Source organism: Cydia strobilella, chromosome 14 (genome assembly GCF_947568885.1).
Source record: "Cydia strobilella chromosome 14, ilCydStro3.1, whole genome shotgun sequence".
NCBI classification, from domain to species: Eukaryota; Metazoa; Arthropoda; class Insecta; order Lepidoptera; family Tortricidae; genus Cydia; species Cydia strobilella.
In genome coordinates, this window is record NC_086054.1 from 8036149 (window position 1) to 8056727 (window position 20579).

Genomic DNA, 20579 nt, shown 5'->3' on the forward strand with positions numbered 1-20579 from the left:
CGAGGAAATGAAAGTTAAACGAATTCAATTTCCTCCAGAAATTACTTCAAAACAAATGACAATTTCTCTGAAAATCGATTTAATTTCAACGTAATTTTGATACTTAAACAATCTACAACATTTGCTGAAACTATTCTTATACATCAATTTGTATAATTTACCACCATATTTTTTTATTGAATTTTTAAAAACTGCCCCTTCTCTTCATATATTACCGGTGACGCACGCTCGCGAACTCATTGTTAAAAGGAAAGATGAGAAGACGTGGCAATAAAAACCAATACTTGTTATTTAGATATTACGTAACAAAACGTGTATAATTTCAACGACTAAATCTATCAATTTTACATTTTTGCTCCAAAATCGACACCGGCCTCTTAAATAATAATTATAATATACGTACTTAAAAATATATGCGTATGTAGAGACACTTACCTGCAGGCAAACTGTAAATACAGTTTTGCAGGGATCTGTCTAGATTTAAGCTCTGTATTGTGTATTAATAAATAATTAATAATAAATAAAATAGCTTTTCACAATTTATTTCTCCATACTTTCAACAAATAGAATAACGCAAATTTAATTATTCATTATTCACCTGATATTTATTTTAAAGGCCCTCGACTTGAAAGGTTTCGTTAACATTCGAGAGGTTTTTTATTCCCTTTTTTGAATTTTCGGTTTAATTACTTTGAGGCAGGCCTTTCAAGGCGTGTGATAAATATTTATTAACAAATTTGTTTTCAAACCTTTACGCGTGAAATATAATGAGGGCTACCGCGTTTAATTTCGCCGCTAGGGGCGCTAGTGTTGACGGAGGTCTTTCAAAATGTCAAATGCATTGAAGTTTTGGGGTTTCAAGCTTTTTTATGGGGAATATTCACTCCTTTTTTATAATTGTGGTAAATCTTTGTCCATCTTTGATTAATCATGGTAAACAATAGATATAGCTCAAAAAAATTTAGTGGTTTAAAAAAAGTGCCAACTAAAATATATGCAAAATTAAACAGGTTGAAAAAATGGCACATTTAGACGTTTAAATACCTTTGTGTATATTAGAACGTATTGATTTTATAAAAATAAGCATAGAAGAATTTTGAGGTCTGTTTTTCTGGACCTACATCTAGTGGCGCCAACTGGTGACCACAAAAATATATACTTATAATTTAACTACTTGGAGCCTTGGAGGTAAAAGCTGCCGACTGATGTAAAAATATTGGTTATAGGTACACCTATAAGTGTGTATGTGTTAGTCTATTAGCACATACACACTTGTAAAACCAATATTTACACTGAAAACTAATACAACAGTAAAGCAATGTTGGGGGTAAAAAAATGCCTTAAACACAACATAATTCATTATTTTAAGAGAAATTAGATGGACATCATTAAAAATAAAGAATAGGTCATTAGAACAGTCTCGCAACACTTAACAACCACTATACGAACGATTAAAATGAAAAATGAAGCCCCGAGTCCCCGGGTGGGCCTTTTGTGATAAAACAATTAGGTATTCTTGTACAGTAATTTGGGCTCACACCGACAGACGAATTTGAAATTCAAAAACCCCAAGTTGGAGTTGACGTTTTGAATTTTAACTTCATTTACATACACAAATGAGTCATCTGCGGGATCGTTACGCCTGACTGACTGAATTTAGGGTTGCCATACATCAGCCCATTCCCGTGATGTCAGGATTTTTGGTCCTCTGTCAAGATTGCGGGAGGACTTGGTGAGTGTCAGGGTTTTATAGAAACCTCAACTAACTACTAGATGCTAGCTAAAAGTTTGGTGTTGGGCAGAGCAAAGCGAAAGTTTATGCTTTAGCTGTAGTTCATTGCATATACCATCGCCCACACTGTTAACTGTACATCGGTGGACCTTGTGTTTTACAAAAGGATAAGGATTAGGATTGGTTGCTGTTTGTACCATAGCCCGATTCCACTTGAGACCGTCGTTAGGCATGAACAGTAGTATTGTATTACTTGTAATGATAACAAAAGATATCATAGTGGCCGACTGGGTCATTTTTGGAGAAATTACCGTCCAGCAAATGTCACGGTTTTAGGGTGATGTTCGGACTTTGGATGTGGATCTTCCATTTGTTCATATGACAACCCTAATTGTGATGAACGTTACTTTATGCAGACGTATTTAATTTGGTCGATGGAATTAAAATGTAGCGTAATTTAATTGTGGACCGCGTTTCAATTGCACAAACGAAAAAGGATTTTAAGTTTATCACAACTGCTACAATATTTTCGTACACAGGGAAATAATGTAACGATCGCATTGTAATGAATAATAATCTGTATGAATAAGTTAGTTTGATATAGTGGTTTACTATTGTACCTATTGTGACTATTTTGACTTTTAACTTCGGCGTTATAAATAAAGTTTTGTATTTTGTATCACTTGAATATTCGGGCAAGCTCAGCGTTCAATCAGCTACGAACATACTGATGGTTCTCACTAGTACTTAGTATTAATGAACGGCGAGCGCAGCGCAGCTATTTAGTAAGGTCAATACGGGGCTGCGGGACAAGTGTGGCTGACCTTCACATAGGGGTCTGTTTATACATTTTCCACTAAACGCAAATAGCAAGTGTATGAACTCACAAACAACATTATAATCAATGTGTAAACACTAAACAGACCCCAATGTGAAGGCCAGCCACGCTTATCCGTATGCCACACGTACACTTCCCGTATTGACCTTATAACTTAATTTGTTGTTGTATTGACATTTTGATAGGTAGGTATCAAGACAAGACAACGCATTCAAGCAACATTTCAGCGAGGCGAAAAACGCGCAAACTTGACCCCTAGTGAGTCGAAAGAGAACTTGTTATGTGCCAAGGTAAAATAACATTCCCTGATTTTCGTGACCTTTAGTTTTGTTAGAAAGAGGACCTTCTGTACTTTAGCGCTAAATATTATTTCTTTTTTCTACTCCAGCACTCTTATTTGTAAATTAAATGACTGCCAGTGAGATCGAAAACAACTTCATAAGAAGCGCGGCGCGCGGGGGCCCCGGCGCAGTGTTTAAAGGATCCTGACAGCAGTGCTTTTAGGGATATTCATACAATATTATGCAACTGTCGTTTTTTTTTTGAATTCTAGGCAAAGATATACCAACCAATATTTACTTTAATTTTATTTCTAAGTACATACTTAGGTCTTAAAATTCTCGGGCCTCTTTACGAAACTCAACGTGGTCTCGTTTTGTAACTTTGGCCCTTGAATTTTAAGAACCCTTATTGTGTACCTGTTGCACAAAATACTATTAACGCACTGTAAAATTGTGCTATTGTTGTGATTTTTTATATTATACTAGCTTCTGCCCGCGAGTCCCGCGACGTAATCTGCGTGGAATGATGATCATTATTGATAAAAACTATCATATGTCCTTCATAACAAATTCCTTCTTAATCGGTTCAGCTGTTTAAGCGTAAAAAGGTAACAGACAGACATGTGACGAAATATGTATGAATATCTCAGAGTTATTCAGGCTCAATTTAAGCAGAGTTTTAGCTTCGTTCGCACCTCAAAGAAAATGCCGTATTCACTCGGCTTGAAAAGATCCAAATTTTCCTTTCCTTAAAGATCCAATAAAAGATTTCCCCCTTAAGGCAATGCGACATATTCGTAGATATATTATATGTATATAACAAAGAACTTTTTGTAAGCAATTTGGCGAAGGAAAAGGGTCGTTTGAATAAGCGGTATTTTGGTAACCTTATAAAGCTATTACATCGATAACTTAAACGTTTTAGTCCTAAATTTGTTATTAGAACTCAGGAAGCGCTATTGTCATGCCAGCCAATGGCGATCTTTCAATGAAATCAACGAAAAAAACATCAAAATCAGGCATTTGCATACATCAACGAGATGATTCAATGGACGGAAACGATTATTTTACAATGGGCTCCACTGGTAACGGAAACGCCCGTCTGTTTCCGAAAATATCTAAACATTCACATGTAAATTTGATTAGGCTACGCGGAAAAGGTATGTATTAAGCGAAATTATGTCATAAAAGTGTAGGTTAGATGGGCGTATTAGATAAAGATAGTTTTTTATTCAAGGAGGCATATTACAATGCGCTTATGAACGTCAAATAAAGCTACGCCGGCTTGAACCACCTCTGGCTCGAGAAGATTTAAATAACCAGTTAATTGGAGGAGGGTATCCCAATATGGGACCGGCAACAAACTCGGCGGGACACATCTTTTCAAAACATTACATTGCATCTTATAATTAACATGCATTACGAGTAAATAAGAAAAAAATACAATTTAAATTACCATAGAATTCCTGCAATTACATATAGGTACAGTAGGTACTTTTCTTTATAGAAATTCGATTTAAAAATGTATATGTACATCAAATCATACAAATACGTTACTCTTTCAGAAAACAAATCAAATTCTTAAAAAAAGGAAAAGAAAATATTTAATAAAAGAAATGAGAATATATATTATATAAATCTGACTGATTGTTATGAAATGTTACTAAATGGCATGGCGTGGAGTGAGTCTTCGTGTTTCTGAAATTACATTTTACACTTATATTATTTTAGTGTGTCGCGCTCTCTGAGAAAAGTGGCCTTGTTAAAGCGAGCGATAACGTCATTGTTGTATATCTTGGTACCAAAACATGTCAACAATTTGTTTCAATTAATACTTATTACTTAAAAATTCATTGCTATACATATATACGGTAAGTAAGTACGTACCGCACTAAGCTATATTTTTAGACAAAGACCATATGCTTAGCACAGGAACGCCGCGACAGTATCTCGCCCGCTAAGAAGACTATCCGTGCCGTAATTCGAACGTAAATACACTGACACAGAATGATATTTAAAATCATGTTATTTAGTTATCGTGCGTCTCAGAATGACATCAGTTGGATGACAGTGTACGTTCGAATTGGCCTGACACACATAAGAAATTTAAGAAAAGACAAAACACACCATTTCCGCAAAACACTAAAGTTTTATCACAAACATACAGAGGCGCATGAGTTGGTTTTTATATTTATTTAAGTATAATACATGTACCTATTTACATATATTTACTAACATATAACGTGAGATCAAGGACTTTCGGTCATAGACCTTCTTAATGGAGCGAGTTCCATTTTCGTATTAATTACTGTTTTAACCAAAAGTTCAAAACCGAATAAGAATATAGGTACTAGACTTATATTGACCGGGATATGGACCGTTGATTACCTTTCGTATTTTTGTTGTTGTTTTGTTTTGTATAAGTCTAGTGAAAATAACCGTGAATCATTCAAAACTGTTAAGAACATATTAATTTCTATTAATATTGTCTTCGGTTACTGCGATAGTTACTCATGAAACAAAACTATGAAAACCGATTACGAACACTGTAAAGGATTCGAAACGTCGGGATTTATTAAAATAAAATAATAAAAAAAAAATAAAAAAAAAATTCAATAAACGCAATATAATCCGTTTTTTATAGTTTTGTTTTAACTTCTATTGAAATGAAATAAGCCTTTCTTCAATGTCAAAATTCCACTTTCTGTGATATCAAAGAATTGATTTCGTTGAATATTTAATTTATATGAAGTATATGAACGTATTTATGTTATTTCCTTTAAGTTATCAAAATAATAGTATTTTTTACAATCGTGATATAATGGAGAGCTTTTCAGTCGAGTACCGTGTTAAGGCCACGAAGCATGCTGAGTGGCCTTATTGGGTAAGAAATTGAAAAGCTTGATTACCTATCACTATTGTATACAATACTTTTTCTACGAGTCAACAAAAATAATAGTTTAAACTAGTAGAATCATATACCTAGGTAAACAAACCAAAAGTATACAGCTAAGATATGCGACCAGCCGCGATACCTTCATACTCGTACGCGCCCCGGCCGCTGGGGCCCGGCGGGTTGGTCAACGACGCTTCTCGTAACTCATGAGGCCGTGGTACTTGCTCCTTGCTAAATTCAATTGTTAGACAGCTTTTTTTCTCGATTTTGGCCACCGTATTAGCCTATGAAAACTAACAAGCAACGCAGGCTGTTTTCTTAGTCTATTGATGTTGCTATATTAAGGGTGTCACATACGTGTTTCTGTCTTATGAAGCAATTGTTTCTACTATACAATCTAAAATAAAGAATTAATTTGATCTATCGTTTTGTTTCAATTTTATTATATGAAGTTGACTAAACCGTTTCTAAATGAATATTATAGTTCAGTTGAAGTACCCAATTACAGTATGATATACGAAATCCTTATTCAACCGTTACAGTCGACGAGTAGAAAAAGTAAATTAGCTTTGAATAAGTAACGAGCTTATTGAAAATAAACATTACCAATTTCTTACAAAGATCGATTTTATTTATGTATTGAAAAAATACTGTAACACAAGTTTTTACTAGGTACTTAGATTGCCTTCGATCGAACGGTATGGGTAGACGTAAGGCGAGGATTACACTTGTAAGTTTTACTTACGTAAGTAGGGACAAAGCTATTTGCTAGAATGAGATAACGATATTCATATCTCATTCTGTAGTATAGCTGTGTCCCTACTTACGTAAGTAAAACTTACAAGTGTAATCCTGGCCTAAGTCGGGTAGAAGTATTATTACTTATTTTTAAGCCACGCCAAGCCATAATCGAATAACAATACAAATTATGTAAACGAACAATTGATACAAGTAAGTTATTACTTTAAAAAAAGGCATTACGAGTATTTTTGTATTAAGCAGACACGTTTGCAAACGATACCACAAAGCTTAGAAATAAATGAGGTGGAAAAATTATCTGTCTCGGGCGAGACTTGAACTCGCGACCCTGGATCACTAGCCCATCACTCTGCCAGCCAACTGACCTACCGAGACTTCACTATGACAGCTAGTATTTCCACCATATCACTCATATGCGGCTTATGAAGGCGCCTAGCGACATCTACCGTAAGACCATTACACTTCTTAACACGTACGAATCGATACGTTATGTTTATTGTCTCAGGCGAGTTCGAGTGCCGACCGACACAGTGAATTTTTCCACTGTTAATTTATTTCTAAGTTTTTATATTGGCTATAGTACGAACTGTGTGATAGGAAACTAAAAGCAATGCACGCCGTATAATATGAAATGATTACTCTCCGGCCGAGAGAGATAAAAACCTCACATCTAAGATTTATTTTTAACCCCTCAGAAAGGTGCGATATTTCCAGATTTTCATCGACCTTAAGCCTATATGAAAACGAAATTTCGACATGCGACTCGTATCTTTCGGGCCACCCGCACTCATCCAACCGTGATTTTTATATCCTGACGCATCCTTTCCACTGCCGCCATATTGAAATTCCTTTCTTCCCCCATCACGCAAATATACCCTTTAACGCACTTGTAATACAGCTTTACACTTGCTGGTAAAGTAACAATGGAAAATGAACTCCCCGTGGTAAGTAATAAAGTCGGGTTTCAGGTCAACCGTGCTATTGCTCTTCTATTGTCAAGTTGAATAGAGCTTGATTCGGGTCGGGATGATGCGTCGCGTCAGTTTTTTTACCTGTCAAACCTTGGGCATTAATCAGGGGACACTTTTTCGTTTATTTTCAAGCGTGACTTATTATTTATTAGGTCGCTTGACGTCTAGTGGTGCGTTGAGGCAATCAAATATTTTTTAGAGTATAACTAATGCGTGTGCGTTCACTGATTCTCATCAGTGAACGTACGACGCATTAGTTGTTAGTGTTATTACCCGTTTACTCTCGTAAGAGGTATATAAAAACAAAATATGTGGCTTAAATAGTGGCCATCGTTACTTATTGGCTTGTGATTATCAGAGGTATTACAACCATCCCGAAATTGATCGCAATTAATCAAATTTTAGGCAATGCGCAGATAAAGTGAAATATAAAACATGTTTGACAGTTGCCTAAAGGTTTATTCTTTGATATTACGGAATTAAATCGTCGTGATTTTCATGTATGGCGTAACGTAAAGAGTTTAAAAGATTCCATTAATAATAATGCTAGAAGAAATCTGGTTTCAGTTGCGGGCAACCTGCAGCTAACAATACCTTGTCTTAAGGTTTGCAGGATAAGATGCCTGTTTGTTTTAAAATGTAAGCAAGCCGATGGGAATGAAGTTTTATGGATTACTCGTTACTGCTCTATCGTGTTACAGAAATATAATTTTTCGATTATATTTACTAAAGAATTTCGTATTTGCAAACTGGTTCTCAGTCGATTTGCGATTATTTTCTATTTTATTATAAAAATGAAACGAATACGCATCTGTAGGTAATTTATTCAAGCGGAATTCGTCTGAAATCCTCTTTATATTATGCTAAAATTAGGCCCGTATTCTCGATTGATAATATACGTTTTAGGCAATAAAAGCTCATTACTTATTTGATGGAGGAATAAAGTATGTCTTTTTTCGCTTATTCATATTCAGACCACTCAAATCACTCAATCCCATATTAAAGCATCTCTCTTTATACATATATACTTAATCAAGTGCTATACATAATATACATAAGTTCATACAACATTTTGAAATCGGTTTTCAGTCATGTGATGCGAAGGTTACGGTTACGGGCATGTGATGCGGAGGGATGAAAGTCATGTGATGAGAAAGGTATTAGGAATTAATGTAGATGAAGGTACGAGGAGAGAAAAACCGAGGAAAAGGTGGATGGACTGTGTGAGAGATGATATGAAACGAACGCAAGTGAATAATGAGATGACGGGTGACAGAGAGGTATATGGAAGAAAAAGACATGCTTCGCCGACCCCAAGTGAATGGGACAAGGGCAAGCGAATGATGATGATACAACATATTGAAATTATCGACATACGTTTACTGAAAGCATAGCGTTGTACAAAGGGCCAATGTAATTATTAAACGCGCTGATAACTCGCTTCCTGCGTATAATAAGATAAACAACAAATATGTAGTAGACAAATGTTTAGATTCTAAATTAGGACTTTGTCTACGCTGTCATCGTTGTGGAAGTACTGAAATCCGAAATTAAGCATAACGTACTTTAGATATACTATACATATGGTATTACCTAGTAAATAAACTTAACATTAATGATATCGTAATCGTAACTTAACGACTGTTAGACATTATAGTCAATTAAACATTCGTATAACTAATTCGTATAATCTCACTTCTGAGCCATGTCTACAAGCTGTTTTCGAGAGTCATCACGAACCGTCTCGCACGCAGGTTTGACGACTTCCAGCCTCCCGAACAAGCAGGTTTCCGTAAAGGCTATAGTACCGTAGACCACATACATGCGTTGCGGCAGGTTATACAGAAGACTGAGGAATATAACCTCCCCCTTTGCCTTGCATTTGTGGACTACGAGAAAGCCTTCGATTCGATCGAGACTTGGGCTGTGCTGCAGTCTCTCCAAAGGTGCCAAATCGACTACCGGTATATCGAAGTGCTGAAGTGTCTGTACGAAAACGCCACCATGTCCGTCCGACTACAGGGCCAGAGCTCGAAGCCTATTCCATTGCAGCGGGGAGTCAGACAAGGAGATGTAATCTCCCCAAAGCTGTTCACCGCTGCATTGGAGGATGCCTTTAAGGTTCTGGACTGGAAAGGTCGAGGCATCAATGTAAATGGCGAGTACATCACTCACCTTCGGTTTGCCGATGATATCGTAGTCATGGCTGAGACCATGGAGGACCTCAGTGCGATGCTCGCTGATCTCAGCAGAGTATCTGAACGAGTTGGTCTGAAAATGAACATGGACAAGACGAAGATCATGTCTAACGTCCATGTTGTGCCAACTCCCGTATTAATCGGAGGCTCTGCGCTCGAAGTTGTTGACGATTATGTATACCTAGGACAAACAGTCCAGTTAGGTAGGTCCAACTTCGAGAAAGAGGTCACTCGTCGAATCCGACTCGGTTGGGCAGCGTTCGGGAAGCTCCACAGTATCTTTTCGTCCAAATTGCCGCAGTGTCTTAAGTCAAAAGTCTTTGACCAGTGTGTGTTGCCAGTGATGACATACGGATCTGAGACGTGGGCGCTAACGATGGGCCTCATAAGAAGGCTCAAGGTCACGCAAAGGGCAATGGAGAGAGCTATGCTCGGGGTTTCTCTGCGTGATAGAGTCAGAAATGATGATATCCGCAGTAGAACTAGGGTCACCGATATAGCTCGCAGAATTGCAAACCTTAAGTGGCAGTGGGCGGGGCACATTGCTCGCAGAACTGATGGCCGGTGGGGCCGGAAGGTTCTGGAGTGGCGTCCGCGTACCGGAAGACGAACTGCCGGTAGGCCTCCAACGAGATGGAGCGACGACCTGGTGAAAGTCGCGGGAATTCGGTGGTTGCGAGCGGCACAGGATCGGTCGGAGTGGCGAGCCTTGGGGGAGGCCTATGTCCAGCAGTGGACGTCTATCGGCTGACATGATGATGATGATGATGATGATAACTAATAGATATTGTCAGCATTACTAATAAATGCATATAACTTTAATTTGCGTTTTATTACTCGGTGCGTGAGCTGTAGTAAGCTATTACCATGTGTTGTAATTCAATAGTCATAGCTATCTGCGCCCGGATTGCAAGTTAATTTTATTAGTGTGGAATCGTAGACGCTGTTGTATAATTAGTAATGTATGTACCTACTTATAACTAATAGATGTTGTAAGCATCACTAATAAATAGTGTCCGACCGAAGTCTCGGTTTCAGCAAAATATCATTTTCGGTCGAAGGTTCGGTTTCGGCTAAAAAACTGCCGCGCTGAAACATACAACCTTGTACTTTCATCACATTCGGCTAGTTCTCTATAATGATAAGTGAATTATAATTAGTCTTTCTTAATTAGAATTAAGGCATGGTCCGACACGTTTTTTACCACTTACTTGAATTATAGGTGTTTCATGTTCATATGTTTAAAAAAAGGTCACAGTTTTTTTTACGACAACACGTTTATAAAAGTTTTAGTTTCGGTAAAAAATCCGGTTTCGGTCGGACACTACTGATAAATGCATATAAGTTTAATTAGCGTTTTATTACTCTGTGCATGAGCTGTAGTAAGCTATACCATGTGTTGTAATTCAATAGTCTTAGCTATCTGCGCCCGGATTGCAAGTTAATTTTATTACTGTGGAATCGTAGACGCTGTTGTATAATTAGTAATGTACTTGAATAGATTACTGTGGGATATATGGGCTAATAATACAGGGAACACGGTTTTGGATAATATTATCTGTGGCTTTGAAAGATGAGTGTATACCTATTAAGTATACTGTTAAGTATAGTATACTGTTTCAATCATATTACGATGAAGATGCTTTGTAATTCGTCCTTATTTTTACACATGATTTTAATTAGTGACCAGGTAATTGATTAGATAAGATAATTTTTATTTTATTTATTAGCCTACTTTGGTGTCCCACTGCTGTGCAAAGGCCTCCCCTCGTATTTTCCACTCGACCCTGTCATCGGCATTTTCCCACCATTTGGGATCCATGATAAGATAATAGGGAATATAATATGATCCAGTTCCATTCTGGTCAGCATCAAGCCAAGCAAGGCAAGCAGTTTGAAAAGTGTGCTGTATAAAGTTACAACAAAGTTTCTTTTCTACACCGAAGACCTCAGCCCTCCTATTACAAATTACCACGATTAGCGCTCAAAAGGAAGCCGAGCGCTAACATGTATATTTAATTAAATACGTTTATATCGAGGAGTCACAATTGTTATTATGTTATTTGTCCCCGTCAAACCGGGCTACGCACTAAACTTAGTGCGTTGTGATTAGAAACCCACACGAGTGACACGAGACATGAACTTTCATCGAGAACTAATATCATAATATTGTTGTTATATCTATTATGAGCCCCAATTGTTCAAGTCACAGTAATCAAACATGACAAGACATATTTGCAATTGTCTAAGATGTATCTAATCTTGATAAGCTCACATGGAATCATTAGTCGTAAAACTTTTTTACTGTGAAAACGGGCAGTCAAGTTTGTGTACCCCTGAAGGTCGTTCAGCAATTGTGTTTGCAAGTAAACTAGAAAACCGACCAAATGACGCCATGCCAACAAGGCGTGTTTCCGCCGAATGTCGTTGACACTAACGGACAAAAAATGAACTTGAAGAGTGCGTGAACCTCCGAGTTTTTAAACAACTGAATATGCATGTATGTTGTGTGCGAAATACATCAGTTTGAAGAAACATTCGCATTCCTTCCAACAACAAAGTCAAGTCAATTCACGTCGCCAAGTAAAAATGGCTAGATGAAAAGTTAAGCTTGTCAAAGAGTCGTATGATCTATCAACCCGTCCTAATAGACCGCGGGCCAGGAACTGATTTCCATGACCAATCGCCTCCCGGGCGAAAATATATATATGATGAACCCTCGTGAACGTCAGCTGCCGCTCCGACGGTGGGTTGAGGAATGGCAGCAAATAACGTCTATAAAAAAAATTGTCATCGCCTCCCGCTTAGTAATTTGTCAGCTTATAGTTTAGATATTCACAATAGAATAAACAAAATTGTCAGCCGATTGTATCGCTGTGAAAAGATCGCCTCCCGTTTGATACTTTGTCAGATGATAGTTTAGATGCTATTGTTAATAAAACAAATAGTCAGCTGGTTGTATCGCGGTGAAAGACCGTGTTATGCGTTTTGGTGGCTGCCATTCCTCAACCCACCAACGGAGCGGCAGCTGACGTTCACGAGGGTTCATCATACATAGCCGTTAACCGCTATACGAGTTTTCGCCCGGGAGGCGATGACTGACGAAATTTGCGCCTGGCTCGCGGTCCATAAGTATAGGTATTTATTGACATACGAAAAAGTTGTATAATTTTATCTTAAAATGTCACATATAAATATAATAATACCTAAGAAGCGCGTATAAAAAAAAAACTAGTTTTAATTGGCTCGCAAATTTTTAAACGTACCTATGAGCGTCATGTTGCCAGCTTCAAGAATAACCAATTCTGTTCTTATTACATAGTTTACTTTTTTTCTTATGTCTGACACTATACCTCACTTATCGATTTCTGACATGTATTCAAGGCCAGAAATGCATTAGTTTTGTAGCGACAGTTGCACAACAACTAAATTCTGTAAATCAATTTTTTTTTTTCAAAATAACTTGATAAATACCTAATCCAAAGGCTACCCAAAACCAGTACCTAAAGGTTGCCTGGAAACGATTACTCTTTAGCGATAAGACCGCTTGTTGTCTGCCTCTATCAGGGTATTCTTTTCTTTTTCTTTATTGGGGAAAAAAACAGACATAGGAAGATAATATAAAACGAAGAGAATGGTTTTTACATTAATAGGTGCAACCTACATCCTGAGACAATTCCCACTAAGATTTATAAATCAAGAGTGTATAAGTGGCATTGTCATCGGATTGAGGTACTTATAACATGTGTGGTAGGTATAGTAGATAGGTACTATTCTATCTTTTATATATATTTTGGCCCTAAACTTTATTCAAAGTTTTCAAAAGAACGGCCATCGCTCTAAAAGTTTTGTAACTGCCCTGTTCATACAGCGTGTAACCGTTCTTATGTAGCATTTGACGTAATAGCAGTTCACACGATTGATACCTCAGTTAAGGTAAGTCACGTGAGTGAGTGCAACAATTGTGCAAGTCTGTAAGACAATGATAGCGTGGGAGTTTATCTAGTAACATAATTTATAGGTACAACACACATATATATAGGTATAACGTGTTGTTAGCCTCTGGGTAAACATTCAATACGTAATTTTTCCTCGTACATATTAATTAGGATATTTCTTAGTGATAGTTCAAATATTAAAATAAATAATACCTTAATAAACATATGAAGTTCTTCAGTAGAGTTTCAATAGGTACCTGTAAATAAAACATATACATAATTAATATCTCATTCACATGAATAATACCTACAAGTATTTAAACTGCATAAATAATAATATAACACATACACACAAATAAAACTGAACATAAAAAGATTTAGAGTACTTTCTTCGCAGCTGTATGGTTTCCTCACAATAGTTTTCTTATATCGAAAAGTTAAGTCCGCAAAAAGCTCGGTTCTCCATACAAACCTAGTTCCGCTCTCATTTTAAAATTATATATAACTTTAGCTCAATCAGTAATGTCTTACTGCATATCAGTGTGGGTTGGCTCAGCAAAAATCAAGTTTCTGGAAGTTGAAAGGGGGCAACGTTGATTACTAAGGTTATGTACTCTAAGCCATACAGATTCCCAACGAAAGACCTCTACCACCTAAGTGACTTACTAACAATGAGGAAGCTGTATGTACTGAGTCTAACAACGAGACTACATAAAACATTACCATTTAACCCACAGCTGCTAAATCGTAGAAGAAAACATAATGTTGCCCCCATATCAACTACAAAATCTGTATTTGCTAAGAGACAATTTGGAGCGCAATCTGCATATGTGTACAATAAAATAAACAAAATACTAAATATATACAATTTACAACTATATAAATGTAAAAAAATATTAACCGAGTGGCTTAAAATACTTAACTACGAGGAGACAGAGGCTCTGATATATTAAATTAAGTTGATATTAACTCAAACTCTAAAGTACCTACTTATCAGTTTTAATATAATAAGTAAGAAAATATGACATTTTACATTTTACAGTACCTATTGTATAAGAAAATACCTATTGTGTAAGAAAAGTACGATACATAGTTCTATGCTTTACAGTACCTATATATAAGAAGTGCCGATTATAGTACATCACCTCACCACCTGCACTCACACGATCTCATGCACCTACACACACACATACACACTCACTCACTCACACACATACACACACACACACACACACACACACACACACACACACACACACACATATATACACATTTAATGTAGATAAAATTGTATTAGCTTAAGTTTTCTTTCTGCTTTTGTTAAACTAAAAATTACTTGTTGCTACGGAGGAGCGGGGCTTCCTGATACAGGTATAATATACTTAAAAGGAAGTCCCAACCTACTACCTTGTAATGTAACATTTTATTAATGAAATAAAATATTTTCATTTTCATTTTCATTTTCATTTTTTTTTAAAACGACTAGCTAGATTGCTCTGAAACTTTGTACTTACAATAGGATAAGGTATAAATCTATGTCTGTAATTAGATTATGTACTCGTAGCTTCAGATACCATATTTTAAAAAAATACAGCGAATTTAACATATCATACAAAACTTGTTTTTGCTCTATTTAGTGGAGCTATATAAACTAATTACGGACCTAGATATACCTCATGTCATTGTATGTGCAAAGCTTCATTACAATCCAACACGTAGTTTTAAAATGAGAACGTAACTCCGTTTGTATGGGAAGGTGAAATTCGGCAGAGCTTGCTGCGGACTCTTAAGTGTTAGCTTAGAACTTATTCTCAGTATTCAAGTATTGTAAGTGTAAACTATTGATGTCTATTGTTACCTAGGCGTTACATATTATAACATCGATATTATATCATTCGACGAGCCTAATAGGGTCCTAATAGTTTTTATTATTAATTATTTCGTATAATAGCTTCTGTCCGCGACTTCATTTGCTAGGAATTAATATTTCTATATACCACTTCCAATACTTCCATAGTAAATTCCGCACCTCTTTTCACCAGAGGTTAAGGGATCATTTCCGGGATAAAAACATTCTTTCGCATTTATAATATTAGTACCTATATTTGTATTACTGTCTGAATACAATAATAGGTACGTGGTCGGCCGTATCCGTATTCAACTAGTTACGGTGAAGCAACATCATTGTAATGACATCATCCGAGGCGCTTGAACTTTATCAGATTTACCTCGTGACTACACAGTTTAGGAACCGTGGCCGGACTAACGAGAACGTATTTGTACTCAATTACATATAACATTTTGAGTGTAGTCAATAGTAATACATAAAACTACACAATTACACACTTTCGAAAAAAAAATCGACCCTTGTCAAGAGCTAACAGCTCCGAATTTGATATTGTCGCAACTCAGTCTGCAATCGCAGTCTTCCCTTCTTAGGTACGCAGCGTACTACGTAGGCGAACAACACGCGAACGCGAAGCGGCGTGGCGCGGGGTGAATCAATCCTTTGATACCATAGAAGTGTCCTACGTGGGCGATCTCGTTGCGAACGCGAACGCCTTGGGCCCGCCGCGCCGCTTCGCTTCGCGTTCGCGAGTGTTCGCTTAAGTAAGACGCAGCGTTAGTCAAAAGACGTACACATACACGGCGCTGCCAAGGTATACTCCCTTTTGCTTATAATGTACATGATTCTTAGGTACTAATAGCGCCTGTTCACGGCAGCATATTGGGACAGAAGGGTAACTACTGCAGAACCCTACACTGCGCAATGAGAATGAGCATGTCCCAACATGTTCTTGCCTGGTTTTTTTGGGTTTCGTACCTGAAGGGTCAAAATGGGACCCTATTACTAAGTCACCTGGGCCGCTAGATGTTAGATTAGATATAACCTCCATACAAATGTGATCCATTTTAACTGCTCGTGAGTGTAAGATACCAAGACAGAAGATACATTGTAAACATTTGTAACATCATTATTTTCTTGATTGTGTCTGTGACACCCGAGATTATGAAGGCTGATTGATCCACGCCCATCTTACTGTTCCGGACGGCAATGCTAGATTTTCCTCACTGCATCTTTCCGCGTTCTCGCTGTATAATGACATTATTGTTGCAATGAGAGCTAAAGTGGAGTGATTATAACGCATTTTATCATGATTTGAAATTGTATAACATAAGTTGGCCGTTTTTAGTTCGTGTCGATATATTTGTATTGTTTGATTTGGATAAATTAGGCTGGTGTGAAGAGCTCTTCTTCCTGTATGTATTAAATACGAATACAAATTGGGACAAAAAAGTGTAACGCTGCGTCTTACTTAAGCGAGCAACTCACGAACGCGAAGCGAAGCGGCGCGGCGCGGCAGGCCCACGGCGTTGGCGTTCGCAACGAGATTGCCCACGTAGGACACTTCTATAGGTATTAAAGGATTGATTCACCCCGCGCCGCATCGCTTCGCTTCGCGTTCGCCGCGTAAGTAACTATATAAGTTTCCGTTTAGTTTTGAAAATGCCATACGTTCTCGTAACACACAAGCGTATTCTGATTTTAATAACAGGACATGAATTAGATCTAGATTAGATTATGTACAGAATAGGGAATTATCTGTCCACTAAATTTTATCAAAATATGATGAAAAAAAAAACTGCCCAATTACTTTTATTTAGCTTTTACCGCATATGAAGCCATATATGGTGGATATGATATTCAACTCTATTAACATCTATTAAAGTTTAAAGCCGTTCCATCGGTTTGCCGCTGTCACTGTCACATTTCGTAAGAAAGAACGGGAAAAATCATGCACGCCAAATGTCAATTTTGATCAAATTTTGTCGATTTTTAATTATTTTAAAAACGTTACCTTCAATATCGAAAGCTATGAAATTACTATTTTTTAAGATTGTTTTTTCTTCTTTTTTTGTTTATAGTATCACATAATAAATAAACGAGTAAAGTTTGATTAAAAGTCCGAGTTAGAGGTTACTTTGGGAATTAATTGTATCGAGCGAAGTGTCATAATTCGTGCATCGGAAGCTATGTTATTAAAGATAATATAGTCAAGAACTACATATATTTTTTCCACATCTACGAATATATACGATTTTTCGCCTACTGGCACAGGGAACCGATGCAATTAGGGGTTAAAACAGAGTAGGTAGACTATCTTACAAGGGCTTTAGTCTGATGCCTAATAATCCTAATGTAAAATTAAACAAATAAAAAACTGAATCATAATGTTATTACTAAAGTGCGTTATCTTCTAGACGACGCAGTATGTCAATCTCAAGAGTAAATTAGTCTACAATGTCTACATGAAACCCTGTCGAGAAAAAACGCCTTATATAAATTCAACAGTCAGTCGCTTGACAAAAAATACTCAATTACATACTGGTTAATAGTGCAGAAGTCTGAATTGATCTTAAAATAAAGGCTTCAAGTTCAATATATAATGACAATAAATTTAATACAAACAGGTAATCGACAAAACAGTTGAGAAACAGAGCCGTCTGTCAAACTATTGTCTAATAGTTGTTATTTATAAACGCGTTACTGGCCTGAATTGGCTATGAATCGTTTGTCTTTATCTGTCATTTTGACTTATGTATTTGTAAGACAGAAATGAAACATAATTTAACTAAATCAGGCCCGTAAAGTTTTATGAATAAGGGGGTTAGACTGAAAACTAAACAAGGATCCCTACCCTTCATTGAATTATATTTATTAGTGAATTATTGATTTGGTAACCTTAAGATAATCGGGGAACCGGACAATGCTGCGGAGTTATGAATGAAGTTAAATAAATACGATAAATAGCACATCCTAAGCACTCATCCTAAGTTATCCCTTTTAATTTAATAATTAGCTAGCTACAAACTTAACGAATTAACTAAGCTCACCATTCTCGATAATTCCAAAATCCGGATGCGAATCAGGAACGGAAAGGAAACGTGCATTTATCGAAGTATCAGGCCCGGGCCCTAATTTTAGCATCACAAAGAGCAGGGCGGGCTGTCATTCGCCATTGTTTAAGGCGCAGACGTAATTTAAATATTCCATCGCGGACGACGGGTTTGACTCGTCGTTTTTCTTTCGAAACTTGAACACGCTTTGACTTGTGTAGACGGTTCTAGAGCGGTTTCGTGCGGCTTAGGGATTATTGATTGAACAAGTTAAGAGGATTTAAAAAAAAAAAAACAAATAAGTACTTACCTAATACATAAACAGTAATAGAATCTACTCACAGACGCATTCCTTATTTATTTAAACTTAATTGCACAAAAAGAGTACAAATGGCGGACCTAACGCCTTAAGGCATTTTCTACCAGTCAACCATTGGGCTAAACAGAAACAATTAGTTTGGTGCAGGATTGTAGAGAGCTCTTAAGCTAATTATCAGAGCAATTTATTGATGGTAATATTATTCCATAATGATATTGAATTATTATAGAGATCAAATTTAATAAGTACTAAATTTAATACAAATTTAATAAATCAATCATCATCATCATGTCAGTAGGATAATAAATCAATATTACAGTCATAATTGCTTGCAGTCATGTGATTCATGTCATAAATACATATTCAGAGACAAAGCAAACAGAGCATCAAACAAAGACAGAGACACCCGATATCGGCACATCACTAATTCCTTATTAAAAATAAGTCAAGGACCATTGTTCGATAATTTTATTTTGTCGACACGTGCAATCCTTACCCTTAAAGTGTCAATCAAAATCTCTTATTAAAAAGACAAGAAGGTTCAATTTCGTGCAATAAATCCGGAAGAATTAAATGAATCACTTTGTTTTCGCGTTCTAAATGTGCCAAGGATAACTTATATGATGCGTTGCTGCTACACGAAACTGAACCATACGGGCTATAACACAAAGTTGATTGATAAACGAGCTAACTTGGCGAGATACGAGTGTGCTACAGTAATCGGGGTTATGTTAAACAGCCTTTGTGAGTAGTACGACAAAGACGATACGCGTACTGTATGACCGATTTATTACGCCTACGTCATGTTTACAGTTATATGAAAGCGGTCTAATTTTAAGATTATACAAAAAATCTAAACGCTAGTAGTACATACCTACCTGCGTACAAAATATGACTGTAACTTTCCACGCCCCTTGGACACCTTTTCATCTCTCCATCTTAAGAACTACGGGGCAATATTAGTATCTAAGGATCGAAACCTTTAAAACATAGTACCTTGCGTTTATATTTAAAATAAAGTTGCCAAGAAAAACTCTATCTTCATAAATTAAATATAGGCCAGAATACAGTTTATTTCCTGATTTTCAAATTATTTTATATAATTTTGACGTTTAAATATACAATTTTGAAGTATGTCTCACGATAGTTTAAGTTCGAGTAGTCTAAGTTTATTAAGTACCAAGTAAATATATATCAGATATGTGTATGATTTATTCGCACAGACAAAGGCACCGCAAAGTAACTTTATCACTATCAGTAACTGCGATAATGAACCCTTAAATCAGAATAAGTACAAAAGAACGTAACAGCCCAAGATTTCGTACAATTTACGTCATATTGTATAAGCCTAACCCTATAAATAGATAAAACGGAACCCTAACAATGGGTTTAACCCTCTCTGCCCGCGACAGCACCCGCGTCACAAGTGCTTGACGGACCGATTGTTATTTAAATGTTCTTCCTTGAATTTAGAGCGGTTTAGGGTTGGTATTTACCTAGTTTGGGTTTCGATTTCGACAAGTTTCGCCATCGCCACGCAAGCCACGCTTTTCGCAAGGAATAGGAGGACCCTTGTTGAGGTTATTGGTTGAGCGATTTCTTAAAACGGGATTACAAGAAGCAATTTCTTGTTTTACTATCGTAAAAGTCAGTGTAATATTATGTAGGTAAACTTACTTTGAGACAGACTCCAAAATAGTAAAAAATTGTTGCTGCTCCATAGAAAACTACGAGTCAAAATGTAGGTA

General features: G+C 36.6%; 1 protein-coding gene across 3 annotated transcripts in view; it reads right to left on the minus strand.

Moving 5' to 3' along the window:
- Positions 1-20579, minus strand: part of LOC134747107 (brain tumor protein) — a 429209-nt gene that overhangs the window by 146834 nt on the left and 261796 nt on the right. For 2 of the 3 annotated variants that reach the window (XM_063681683.1, XM_063681681.1), the window contains exon 2: positions 13827-13870. The exons of the other annotated variant lie outside the window; for it this stretch is intronic. The gene's annotated coding sequence lies outside the window, so the exon portion shown is untranslated. The remainder of the gene's footprint in view (positions 1-13826; positions 13871-20579) is intronic. 3 annotated transcript variants of the gene reach the window in all.